Source organism: Octodon degus, unplaced genomic scaffold (assembly GCF_000260255.1).
Source record: "Octodon degus isolate 3935 unplaced genomic scaffold, OctDeg1.0 scaffold00068, whole genome shotgun sequence".
NCBI classification, from domain to species: Eukaryota; Metazoa; Chordata; class Mammalia; order Rodentia; family Octodontidae; genus Octodon; species Octodon degus.
This window is the reverse complement of record NW_004524644.1, coordinates 7,474,510-7,483,411: the sequence shown is the minus strand read 5'-3', so window position 1 is coordinate 7,483,411 and position 8,902 is coordinate 7,474,510.

Sequence of the window (8,902 nt, the reverse complement as noted above, 5' to 3'; positions counted from 1 at the left end):
CCTCTTCCTCTTCTTCTTCTTCTTCTTCTTCTTCTTCTTCTTCTTCTTCTTCTTCTTCTTCTTCTTCTTCTTCTTCTTCTTTTCCATTTAAGTGTTTGGTTCTCACTATGCAACTCAGAATTGTAGTGATCTTCCTGTTTTCAGCCTTCCCAGCACTGGGATTATAAATATGTCCCATCACACCCAAACTCCTTTTCCAGCTCAGCCCCGGGGCAGAGGTGGGACCAGCATAGCATGGGGGACCAGGATCAAACCCTGGTCCCAGACCTTGCAAAAGCAGGGGCTTAGTCACCTGAGCTATCTTGCTGGACCTGCTTTCTTATATAGCTACAATGTTTGCTCCTATTGTCTAAAGTGCAAATCCATTAGTTAAAAAAGTTAGTTTCTAAATTTCACTGTTTTTAGTATTGCTAACTGTACTACTGTAAACAAGAAACCCATATCTGCCTTAACCACATGTCCTCACATGAGTAATAATATTGGGAGGTCCTTGGGTAATAACGTCACCAGAGCCCTACAGTGAAGGACGGAGGACAGTGCTAAACAGAAACCAATATCCCACTCTCAATCAATAGAGAAAGCAAAATCTTGGGACAAACAAAACAAGAATCTCTGACACAGCAGAGATACCTAAAAAATAGAATCTTTACAGAGAGGTTTTCACTGCAATAATAGAGCTACTACTATTAAAATTTCCCAAAAATGTATCGCAGAAATCAAAGTAAAGAGTTGTCTCTGAAACAGAAAATGAAAAAAGAAGGAGCAAAACACAATCCCATGCAAAAAAAATCCCCAGGAGACATCAGCCTAGGAGATAATGGAAGTCACAGACATGAAATGTCTGAAATAATGGGAATTGAAACAAAGAAACAACTGCAGAAGGAAATATAATCAGAAATAATCTTACAGGTAAAGAAAGAAATGATAACTACAATGAAAGAATTACTAAGTGTTTATACAGAAGACACTAATTAAAAAATAGAGGAGAATATAAAAATGATGGAAACTCTAAATGGACAATATAGGAAAGAAATTGAATGAAGCAGATTCAAAGAGATTTACAAGAAATTAAAAACTCCATTAAAAGTTGTCAAAACCATTTGAATGAAAATAAGATAGACTTGAAGACATTGTTGCTGCTAGTGAAAAGGTAAGGAAAGATCTCTTAAGAACAATTAAGATCCAAGAAATAATAAATTCAACAACTGCAAGGGAATGCAAAGATGAGCAACACAAGATTAATAGGCATCATTGAGAAAGGAGTGTGAACATATGACATAGAAAGAATATGAGCAGAAGTAATAGCAGAAAACTTCCCAAATATGGAAAAACAATCAGATATTCAGGTAACTGAGGTATATAGATCACAAAATAATATAAACTCAATTAAAACTACACTCAGACATATAATAGTTAAGATCCCAGAAATTCAGCACAAGAACAATTTATGAAAAACTTCTAGAAAAGAAGCAGATCATAGTTAAAGGAAAACCCATAAGAATAACATCAGATTTCTCCTGTCTAACCATTAAGTCAAGAAGAGCATGGGGCAAAGTACTTCATATACCTCCGAAAAAAAATTTCCAACTCAGATTGATATACCTTGCAAAACTCATTTTCAAGTTTAATTGAAAAGTGAACTACTTCCATGGAAAAAGACAACTAATGGAATAAATGATGATCAAAACAACCCTACACAGAGTACTAAAAGATATTCTAGAAAGGGATCAAACTGCACACAGTTCCAAGAACAACAGCAGAAAGAACCCATTAAACAGGGCAAACTATTAAACACAGGAGAAAAGTAGCAAACCCAGCAGTACAATAACATGACAAACATCAGTCAATATATATCAACTATAACCACCAATGGAAATGGACATAGTACACCAATGAAAAGAAATAGACTGGAAGAGTGGATTAAGAAACAAAATCCCACAATATACTGTATACAAGAAACACATTTAACCAGAAAGAAACTCAAAGACTAAAAGTCAAAGGATTGAAAACAATATTACATGCTCCAGCACATCAGAAAAAATCAGGGGTAGCTACTCTGTTCACAGGCAATGTGTACTTCAAACCAAGAATAATTAAACTAGATAAAGAAGGTTCTTATATACTGGTTAGAGGAAAAATTCAGGAGGAAGAGATAGCAATCATTCATATGCATAACCGAATAGGGGAGCACCCATCTATATAACACAAATTTTAAAGAACATGAAAAATCTAATAACCAACATCACAATGTTAACACAGAATCTTAACATTCCCTTATCTCAAAAATATTGTTCAGGCAGACAAAAAATTAGCAAAAAAATAGATTTGAACCAAACCTTTGAACAAATGGATGTGGTAGATATATAGAGTGCTGAACCCAACGACATCTGAATACACGTTTTTTTTGCTGCACATTTGACATTTTATAAAATAGACCTCATACTAGTTCACAGATCACACTCAAGTATATGTCAAAAAACAGAAATTATCCTATGCATGTTAAGTGATCACAGTGCAATGCAACTAGAAATTAATGAGAAAGAAAACCATAAAAACAGCACAAAATATGGAAATTAAATAACAAGCTACTCAGCAACCAATGGGTTACATATGAAATTAAACAACATTTAAAATCAGTCTTTCACAGAGAGCACAATGGCCAAGCAATGGCCGTGACTCATCCACATGGCTGCACTGACAAAGGTTCTACAATCTGAGGTACAGGATCTCAGGATAAATCCTGAGGGCATTTCACTGACCTTCTCAGACCCAAAAGCTACAACTCTTGTTGCATAGGTCCTGCTTTACCTTGGTCTTAACCATCCAGTAGAAAAGTATGAAGACGAAATATAGGAAATAAAGCCATGCTGTTATGTTGAACTGTGGAGGACTCAGGTCAATAATCTCTGACATTGCCAGTTAAACAGAAGACCCAATGTTATTATGGGCTACTGGACTCTTTTAGAATATTTTGCTGAGTTTACACACCTATAATATTCAATAACGGAACTTAGAAAAAATGGGGTATACTGATGAATGTCCATTTTGTATCTGTGCATTCAAAGTGGTTAGGATAGATATATAGTTGCATTCTCTTAATGAATAGAATGATTTGTTCTAATGGTGTTTGTAAATAGAATCTCAAGTCCGCATCGTGTACAGCAATTAACCACTAAGAAGAATATATGCAGTGTATTATTTGTTGAAACTGTACTTCTGATTTGATTTGAAACTGTCTCATTGCTATCTGTTTATCAATAAAACTTTGAAAATAAAATAAAATAAAATAAAATAAAATAAAATAAAATCCAGTGAAAATTCAAACACAACTTACTGGAATTAGAGGGATGCAAATGAAGCAGTGCTCAAAGAGAAATTTATAGCACTGAAGTCACACATCAGGAAAACAAAGGTCGAATAATAAATACACTAATGTCGAACCTCAAACTTCTAGAAAAAGAAGAGAAAACCAAGTCCAAAGGCAAAGATGGAGGAAATTATAAAGATTAGAGCAAAAAGTGCAATTCAGAAAAAGAAAATAATACAAGAAGGAATGTATCCAAATGCAAGTTCTTTGAAACGAAAAATTGAACAAAATTAATAAACACCTAGCCAACCTCCTCAAAATGAGGAAAGAAAAAATTCAAATTCAAGCAGTAAGGAAGGAAAAGGGAGAAATTACTACAGATACCATGGAAATTCAGAAAATGATCAATAGCTATTTTGAAAATCTTTACTCTCACAAGATCAAAGACAAAGAAGAAATGGGCAGATTCCAAGACAGATGCCAATTGCCAAAACTGAATCAAGAAGTTATAAAAACTCTGAATTTCTTTTATCAGCCAATGAAACTCAAAATGTAATAAAAAGACTTACTGAAAAAGAAAAGCCCAGGTCTTCTTGGATTTGCAGCTGAATTCTACAAGAAATTCAGGGGAGATTTTATCCCAGACTACTTAAACTCTCCAGAGAAATTGAAAAGGAAACAATATTCTCAAAAAATCATTCCTGGAGGGAAGTATTATACTGATACAGAAACCAGAGAAAGATTCAACCAAAAAAGAAAATTACAGACCAATCTGCTTCATGAACATTGATGCACCAATCCTCAGTAAAATAGAATACAGCAAATCCTCAAGAAGATTATACACAATGACAATATCGGATTCATCCCTGGGATGCAAGGACAGTTCAACATACAAAAATCTATGAATGTAATATGTTATATCAATAGAGCCAAACCAAAAACCACATGGTCATCTCAACAGATGTAGAAAAGGCTTTTGACAAAGTCTAACACTCATTCATGATCAAAGCCCTACAGAAAATTAGAAATGATGACCTGTATACCTCAACCTGATAAAAGCCATCTATGACAACCAACAACACACATCATTCTATATAGAGAAAAAAATAAAAGATTTTACTCTCAAATCAGGTAAGAGACAAAAATGTCCTCTGCCACTTCTATTCAATACACTTTTGGAATTATTAGCTAGAGCCATTAGACAAGAGAGAGAAATAAAAGGAATAAGAATATGTATCAAAGCATTTAAACTATCATATGAGCAGATGACATGGTACTCTACTTGGAAGACCCAAAAAACTCCACCAATAATTTCCTAGAATAAATAAAAAAATTCAACAGTTTAGCAGGTTACAAAGTCAACAACAAAAAATCAATAGCATTCCTTTACACAGATAACAAACTCACTGAGAGAGAAATTAGAGAAACAATACCATTTACAATAGCATCCAAAAAAAGGAAATACTTAAGAAATAATCTAACAAAAGAATTTAAAATATCTATGCAATGAAAATTATAGGCCTCTGAAAAAAGAGATTTAGCGCGGTGGTGCGCTCCTGTAATCCCAGCACTTGGGAGGCAGAAAACATGAAAATCACTATGATTCCAATCTAGGTAGTGATATCCTGTAGACCCTGTAGACCCTGTCCTAAATATGTAAAAAATAAAAGAGAGAGACTGAAGAGGATTTCAGAAAATAGAAGATATTCCTTGATCCTGGATAGGAAGAAACAACTGTGAAAATGGCCATACTCCCAAAATTGTTATAAAGATTTAATGCAATTACTATCAAAATACCATTAAGGCACCTCACAGATCTAGAAAAAAAATTCTTAAAATTTATTTGGAACCAACAAAGTCCTAGAATAATAATCGTGGGCAACAAAGGTAAAGCTGGAGGCATAACAATCCCTGACTTGAATTTATACTACAAAGCTACTGTGATAAAATCAGCATAGTACTGGAAAAAACAAAACTTGAGGATCAATGAAATAGATTAGAAGATATAAATACAACTACTAACACACTTAGCCATCCTATCTTTGACAAGGAGTGAAGCATGTTCACTGGAAGAAAGATGGCCTCTTTAATAGTGCTGGAAAAGCTGGCTTTTCGTATGCTGAAAACTAAAACTAGGTCTTATCTATTGCCATGCCCTAAACTAAAGTCAAAATGGATTAAATATCCAAATATTAAAACTGAAACACTAAATCTCCTGGAAGAGCAAGTAGGTAGAATGTTGAAGTCATAGGGGTAGGCAGGCACTTAAGGAACACAAACCAAATGGTGTGGGAAATACTTCAAAGAAATAACAACTGGGATCTCATCATATTGAGAAGTAGTTGCTTGCCAAAAGAAATCACCAAAAGAGTGAAAAGACCACCCACAAACTGGGAAAAATCTTAACCAACATCACTCAGAGAAAGACTTCTATCTAGAGTATATAAAGAACTGAAATAAGTCAGGCCTCCAAAATATAAAGACCCAATCCAAAAATGAGCATCTGAGATGAATACATACTTCTCAGAGGAAGAAATACAAATGGTAAACAAAGACATGAAAGAATGTTGCACAGCAATGGCCATGACAGAAACGCAAATGATAACAACACTGAGGTATGATCTCACCTCAGAAATAATGGCTATCATAAGGAATTCAACTAATAAAAAATGATAGAGAGGCTGTGAGGAAAAAGAAATCCTTCTCCACTGCTGCTGTGAATGTAGAACAGTACAATCACAGTGGAAATCAGTGTATACACTACTCAAAAACTAAGACTGGAAATCCCACTCCATCCAGCTATTCCCTTTATGGGTATTTTCCCAAAGGAACTGAAAACATCATAACATAGTGATATATGTGTACCTATGTTTATTGGAACATAATTTGTCATGGCCAAATCTTGGAAACCATCAAAATGCCCCTCATGAATGAAAAAGTTGTAGTATTTTTATACAATGGAGTACTACTCATCTATAAAAAGGGAAACTTGAAACCTTTATAAGTGTGTACAACTAGAGGCTATAATCATAAGTGAAATAAATCAGACCTACATGTGTAAATATCGTAGTCTTCCTAGCATAAGAACCTGAAAGAATGAATAAAACATGAAAGATATAATAGACATAGTAAAATGGAAAGAATCTCAATTTAAGAATGAAATAATGAAAGGAGAAAAGATAGGAAAAAAGGAAGAGGGAAAACATGCAAGTACATATACAGGATTGTTGAGAAGATTGTATTAATTATATCTATAAGTATTTTGGAAATGCAGTTAATGTTTCTAATTTTCACATTTAGTAACTGTATGCTAATATCTGCAATCTAAGAAACACATTAAAAATAGCAATGCTTAATAAAAACCCATGGTTGGGGCTGGGGAGATAGCTCAGCAGATTAAGCCACTGCTTTCCCAAGCACGGGGACCAATGTTCAATCCCTGGTCCTGCATGCTGTGCTGGCCCTGCTCCTGGGGTGCACAGAGCCAGAGCCAGCGTCCAGGCATGGTTGCGCACACCTGTAATCCCAGCATTGAAGAGACTGAAAACAGAAAGATCACTATGTGTCTGAGCTGCATAATGAGACCCTGTACCAAGTATATATAAAAATAAAAAATAAAAAAGCAAACATGGTTGAATATTTCTCATCTTGATTTTCTAAATGTGTACTGCTTTTAATGTCTCATCAATTATTATACGCTTTAAAACAAATTTTAAAAAGAGAAGAAAAAATATTTAAGTTTTCTTGAAAGCAAACATTAATGTTCAATATTTGTCTACTCTTACAAAACTATATCTGTTAATCTAAGCAACAGATTTGATGATAAAAAGAAGATAATATAGCAACCACTGTTAATTAGCTCTTTTTGTTTTGGAAATCTGTAACGTGTATTGTATGTTACTGTCATGTCTGTCTTTTTGTATTTGTTTTTGCCTTTGTTCTAACTCTTCAAAATAAAATAAAATTGAATTTTTAAAAAATGCAGCACATAGCAAAGTGAAACAATTGTTTAAAAATTTCAATCCAAAACACACACACACGCGCGCGCACACACACACACACACGTACATGTTCGTGCGCTTTTATTTAAATAAATAATCATAGCATAAGATAGAATTTTTGCAAACACTGGCTTAGATGTATATCTTTTTCTTGGATTCTATGTAGGGTGTATGCAGTGCTGAGAAATAACTAAGTAAAAATATAATCAATGTAACTTAAAATATAATCAAAAATAAAATTAGTGAAAATATGATGATATGTAATATACAATAAGATAAATTTCATTACTAGTGATAAAACCATTTCCTCTTGTTTACACTGTATAAGAAAATTGCATATATTACAAAAATTGTTAGAATTTATTTATAAAGTCTTTGCCTACACCTATGCCTTCAAGTGTTCTATCTAGTCTATCCAATAGATTGAGCTCTTGGGTCCACTTCAATTTTAGTCTAGTGCATGATGAGAGATAAGGGTTTACTTTTAATCTTCAGCATGTTGAAAGCTAGTTTCCCTAGCATCATTTGTTAAAGAGGCTATCTTTCCAGAAGTCAATGGGTTTGGCACCTTTGTCAAAGATAAGGTGGCTGACTATTTGGAGTTATTTCTGTGTCTTCTGATCTGTTCCATTGCTTCTTGGGACTGTTTTTTTTATTGTTGTTGTTGTTTTGGTTATTTTCTTTCCTTATTTGCCAGTACCATGCTGTTTTTATCACAGTAGCTTTATACTATAATACCAAGTCAGGAATTTTGATGTCACTTTTCTTGCCTTTGTTGATCAGAATTGCTTTTGTTATTCTAAGTCACTTCTCATTCCAAATGAATTTTAAGAATACGTTTTTTAGTTCTGTGAGGTATGGTAATTGTATATTGATTGGGATTGCATTGGATCTGTACAAAATTTTGGAAGTGTGGCCATTTTTATTATATTGGTTCTTCTCACGAAAGAACAAGGAATAGCGCCATTTCTGATACATTTGATGGCTTTTTTCATAGTACTATAGTTTCATTGTAAAAGTCTTTTGCAAGAAGATCAGGAATCAAAATTAACATTTTGTACCTACATTAATGTACCAAGTGCAGTATAGATATTTATTTCTTTTTTACTTTTTAGAAAGAGAATCAAACTCAGGAATTTTTTCACTTGCCAGGTAGACACTCTAGTTAAAATAAATTTCTCTGAAAGGCACTGTTACCACATGAATTAATTTTCACATGTAAGTAACCAACCTCTGAAAAGATACATTCTCTTTTATCTCCCAAAGGCCTGAATTGTAGGTTTTGGTTTCCAGGTTGATACTCTCCGGAGGTGGTAAACCCATACGGGGTGGAGCCCCATCCAAAGAAGCTAAGCCACTGTTGCATGCCCCGATGGGGATTCGAACTCTGGCCTATTCCTGTCACACTTTCTGTTCCCCAATCACAATGAACTGTGATCCCACTGGGGCATAGTTTGCTGCCACCACGCACCCAAAACAACAGACCCAAGAAAGCACAGACTGAAACATTCAAAACTGAAATAAAATAAATCTTTCTTTCTCTTAATTTTATTATCTCGGAGACAAATTGAATGTCACAGTGAAGAAAAGCTAA